The following is a 6,206-nucleotide window of genomic DNA, read 5'->3' as shown; positions in this document are numbered from 1 at the left end:
CATGAATCACAGGGCTCTTCCCAGGCGAGTCTTTGTATTCAGTTTGGCGGATGACGATAACCTTAATGTAAGCGCCGACACGGCTGGTGGTCCGAAGAAGGATCGCTTTTGTCGTGGTCCCTTCCGCGCGCTCCATTCTTTTCTCTTTATACATTTTCTCACTTGAGTAATTCGAGGACAATAAACATTTATTGTGCTCGTTTATTTGACAGACGATGAAGAAATATCGAATGAGCGAGTTCGTTATATCTGGCCCTAGGGCGAATGGTTAAGTACTTTTTTAACAGACTTGTGACACAAAGACGTTGATGTTTTTGGGAGATTTTTTCCTCGTATAAAATGCAAGGAATACGGAAATGATAGGGTGACCATGCCCGAACGTGAATTTGCTTAACGTCTAAAAAGCCCAGCAATACTCGGGGGAGGTTGCTACGGAAGATATCCGCATTCGTTTTTGTGAGTTTCATTTTCCAACGTAGAATGGATTTTACGACTTCCTCTCTTAATAATTAACTTTTAGCTTGAATTATTTTAGCTGGAAATTCAGACTAGCATTTCTATTAATCACGTAGCTCCGAAAGTTCATCTTCTTATTAAATTTGTATCTCTCAAGAACGATCTTTAAGTTTCCCGTTTACAACTTAGTCAATAAATACTTATGTAGATGCAGTAGTATGACCTAGTGTCACTAAAATTCATATAAAGTAACCAATTGTTTTTCTTGATCAATCTATTATTTGTGTATTGCATTTATTTACAAATAATACAATTTATATTTGAAATAAACATTAGAATTTAAACACAATTTAACATTAATATTTTTACTTCATACGTAACTTCGTACAAAAAATACACCACATTTAATTAATTGCCATATATTTTGCATCTGTTTTCATTTTACTTCATTAACAACATTTTCAAAAACTATAATTATATTTTTTCTTGGAATTTGTATTAGGTCTATGTAATTCATATATCGTTTAGTTAAAGAATAAAAATTTAAGTTATTCTTGAATAAAAAATATGCTATAATACATTTTAATATATTTAGGTAAAAACGCAATAAATATGCTATATGAACGCGTACATTATCCAGTATTGTGCTATCAAATCCGGTTAATCATTGTGACAGGGCACATAAGCGTACAACAAGCTAGCGTTTGCATTTGTATTCTGTTTGGCAGACTACGATAACTTTAATCCGGGTAAAGTGTCACCTTGGGTGGCTTACGGAGAAAGAACCTTTGTCTGGAGTGGGGTGTTGTGACCTTCTATTTTTTCCGTCAGGTTTACTCCCATTGTAGCGGAGTAATGTAAAATCCAACCACTTAAAAAGCAAGCATTCCGCCGGATTGGGAATCTAGATCGAGGCGGTCCGAGCGGTGACTCAACGTGATGGATTGTGATCGAAAGCCTCATTGATCATATAACACGTACTTTCATTTGGTCATTTAATGTAACGATAGATTGCTTCGGGCTAGATTGGAAACCATATTTATTTTGATACGTTCATACATCAAGATATAGGTAGGTATTATAATATTCCATTTAGTATCTTAAGAAGTATCTTTCAATTGGTTGTCGGCATTTTAAATATCTATATATGAAAAGTATTTTTTTATATTTATTTTAAAATAGAACGATATTCTAATATTCGATTTACTTTTAAGTATCTATACGAAGTAAAAACATACGTATTGGAGTCTCTTTTCAGGCGCCTAAATGTAATATAAATGGAATTATTAGTTATTACTTTTTGTATCAAAGCAGGAAATAAAATTTAACTAACTGAATTTCACACAATTTGTGCATATACTTAGCGGATAGTTTCAAAACTCAGATCACAATAGAAACTTATCGACATAAATATGAATGCATTTGTAAATCTTTTTAAAACTCACATTATGTACGACTCTTTTATCTCTTTAATTAAAAATAATGAAGTAGTAGGAGTCACAAGATATATGTATAAATTTTACTATTGTTAAAATTTTCATTCCTATTAGATAAATTTTTTATATTTTTGCCGAATAAATGAGTTCAAATTAATTTCATTATATATATATATATATATATATATATATATATATATATATATATATATATATATATATATATATATATATATATATAACCATATATATATATATATATATGGTTTTATGTCGCAGTGTCTCGCCTCGCAGAGCCCGTGAAGAAATTTGTGAGGCGGGGGTTAATTACAAATAAAATTTTTTTAGCTATCTTTTGAAAACAAATTGGTTTCTTACCTCACTACTCATACTCAATACTCATTTTTATTTAAAAAATAATTAAATGTGAAACTACATAAAAATTTCTGTTACGGTTGTGTCGAAGATATCAACATATTTACTTAATTAAAGACAGAAAAGAACTGAATTTCTAACAAGTAAGAGAAACTATTTAAAATTCTGACTGAATAAAGTTTTAGGCGTATTAAATATAAAATTAATTTTATAGCATAATAATAAACAGAACAAACTAAAAATAAATGCTTTCGAGATGCTAGATTGCTTCAATATCTCAATATATTCTTAATATTCAATTCAGCGTTACTTCCAGGTACTTCCTTATACCATCACTGTAGACTTCTAGAAAAGTTACTGAATTATTACAAAGCGATGAATATTCAAAGGCAATTTTAAAGCTAAAACGCGGACAAAAGGTGAAGAAATGATACGGTCCCTTTGTAAAAGTTGCAATGTACGTGACAAATCTTCTAGTTTCGCATTGGGATTGAAAACTGCGATAGAGTCGGACCCGACGTGCTTCGAATCTCTTATTAGTTTCCCATTTAGAAATAGGTGCAGACTTTATGGGTATATTAGAAATCTTACTCAAGTAAAGTAACTTTGGTCTATGTCAGATTTCAGTCACGTTCAGCACACTTCATCTTAGGTCTTTAGTTCTTACAATGCCATCTGATTAACAAGTGCCTACTTGAATTAACACGATTAGCTCGACTACTCAATCGTGAACTAATCGGAAGCGAGCGAAATGAACACAGGCGGAATCATAATCGGTTCTGTTCAATAAGTTATCTACGTAAGTAGGATTGTCAACAAAGTTGGTCACGCGGGACCAAATTGTACAAACGGCATGGAAGTTAGACATACATGAATAGGTTTATTGAAGCTAAAACTGATTGCTCATAGTTATCTAACTGTACTGTAAAGATACATCATTTCATGCTTTGCATTAATGAACAAGTTGGGATACAAATAGAAAGGTTTTTATGCTACTGAATGATGTGAGGTCCGCCAAACACAGAAAACCTTCGAAAAAATGTAAGCTGATTTACCGCGTGGCCAGGGGCCTCTCGTAACCACTCGACCGGCAAATAAAGGCGACCAGACAAATGCTTGCAAATTGACTCGACGTTTTTCACAGTATTCCATATTTTTAGGTAAGGTTCGACTTATTTGCCGAGACAATGCAATTTTACAAGTTGCCCAAGTTTAGAGCAATAATAACGCCCAATGATTCTAGATTGAACTAAATTGAATTGAAAATATTTTATCTTATATTTGATATAATTTTTTTGCATTGCATTAAATGCATCATTCGCGTATCCTTTACAGGACTTTTAAGCTTGTAAACATATTCTGTAAACAAGTTACTTGATAGAAACATCTAGCATTTTGAATGAAATTTTATATACAATACATTATTAGTTATGCAGTTCTAAAATTCAAATATCACACATTTATTTCTATAGCAAATGAACAATGACGGAAATTAAATAAATAAGGGCCTTCATAAAAACTCTTCATTACAGAGCTTGGAGGTATTAAGAGGTAACAACGACCAAATAAAGCTAAGATTACAAGTTAACCTCATGTTAGTCGGAAACCCCAATGATAAAGCATCTCAGGAAAATCGAGCTTGGGTTGGGTACACTAATCCCTCTTTAGCAAAAACGCTTCGTTCCAAAAAGTGATGGGCGGCTCACTGGGGATGGATCTTCATTACCCAGCCGTGTTGTCAGTTAAGCCAAAGGGTCTTAGGATTACTTACTGCTTAATAAAACTTAAAAAACGTCATATACGATCTCATATGGTTTGACGAAAGCAACCTTAACAAATGTGAATTATAATATCCAGTAATCTAGTAAAGGAGAGTATTAATAGAACTAATATTAAACCCTTTAAACAATAAGAATATAATTAAAAGCTAAATATTTATCGTCGTCTTACGTTTATTTTGTTGAAAATGCAAATATCAACGCTGTGGATTTAAACTTCGAGGCAAAAGTAATTATTTAGAAAAAAAAACCTTTTATAAATCTGTCCTTACAGGGAAGATTCATTCCAAATTGATAGAAATAATTCTATTATGACCGTCGTATATTATAGTTTGTAATTATAATAAGCAAATTTTTAAATAAATTTCCTATTGTATTTATATCACAATATGGCAAGTTGAAGTTTCAATGTATTTAGCATTAATATAAACCTACGTGGTTTCTGAATGCTAATATTTTCAGTATTTCATATTTTCAGTAATTATGGATTTTTGTAGTAATAATTTAAAAAAAGTAGGTTATTATGATGATACCATTTTTATTAAAATTTTATATAAATCTTTCATTACTTAATAATTTTTATAATTAAGAAATGGATAGACATCCATCTAGAATATCTATTACTCTCTAATTAATTTTACCATTGTGTTTTTCCCATACTACAATGTCATTGATTATTCTTAGTTAATAATTACCAGTACCAGTATTTTAAACAAGTTCAACAATGTACACATTATAACGGAAAGAATAATAGCAAACATTGTATGTTGTGGAAACTGAAAGAGAGGAAGGTATTCTGATAAATTAGGGCAATATATCGATGGTGCCCATAACTCGGAACTCCATTTTCACGTTTCATCAATTGGCTAATATTTCAAAAAAAGACAAGCTAATCTATCAAATATCCAGTAAACACCATTATGTACTAGGAAAATACAGATCTTACAACTTATGGATTTCGTTTAGATAAATAGGGTATTTATGGATTTCATTAATCTAGTCTCATATTTTTGACATAAGGTTGTTTACAAAATTTATCATATATACTTAATATTTATAATATTTTTGAGATAAGTATAAAATATAGATTTTAAGTTATATACTCATTAACAAAATAAATGAACACGAAATCTCAATTTTAAAAATTTATTAACAAATTAATATCTCAAAGTCAGAAAAAATTCATTTTATAAATATTTTATTATTAATTTCGCATCACATTAATCTTTTGCTATTGTCCTATAACCTAGCATTCCTACAATTAAGACGATTTTAACAACATATATTAAAATGTATTTTTTCATAAAAAACATTACCCTTCTTTCTTCAACAGCCGGGTTCAAAGATATCTATATCTCCAGACAATAATGACATGAAAAGATTCACACAAGTGCCTTTTACCTATTTTACCTTTTAAAATTTATATTTCCCTTGAGCCTTGGAAAGACCCGCCGTAGCAATACACAATAGCCGATCGAATTATCATATCATTATTGGCAAGCGTACTACAATAGCTGTTTCTTATTTTTAACACTTCGGTTTTTACGAAAATACATTTTGTTTAAAATGCTTATATGGAAAAAAGCGATTTATGTGTCATATACATTGCTCTGATAATATGTGTAATATATTACAAATTGCATTACAAAAATATAAACTTAAGTACTTTTAAATTTAAAATAAAAATAGCTAAAATTCCCACCATTCTTTAGTTAATTTATGCTATGAAGTATCAATGTGAGCGTTGTTCGTATACATTATATATATTTTTTAAAGTAGCTTAATTTTTCTCTACATCCCAAATACCAAATTTCATAATGATATTGATTGATGCGCTAAATGGATAATAAATAAACAAGCCAAAAGCGAGTTGCTTTGACATATATCATATAACTAAGATTGTACAATTATTGAAACAATAAAATAACACTTTAATTAAAGTATCTTTAATTATAATTTTTAACTTACTCAGGACGACAGACAAACGAGTGATATGACGAGCATTCAATAAATACATAAGTACTAAAATATTTGAAATCCATTATACTTATTCTCATAACGTATTTCAATTTATTGCATCTGAAGGATTTCATATCAATATCTGCGTAAAAGTATTCACCCCGAGTTTATTTATTATTTCAAAGACCTTTTTGGTGTATTA

This window comes from Galleria mellonella, unplaced genomic scaffold (genome assembly GCF_026898425.1).
Source record: "Galleria mellonella isolate WM207_F2 unplaced genomic scaffold, CSIRO_AGI_GalMel_v1 utg165, whole genome shotgun sequence".
Taxonomy (NCBI): domain Eukaryota; kingdom Metazoa; phylum Arthropoda; class Insecta; order Lepidoptera; family Pyralidae; genus Galleria; species Galleria mellonella.
Note: the sequence above shows the minus strand (reverse complement) of the source record.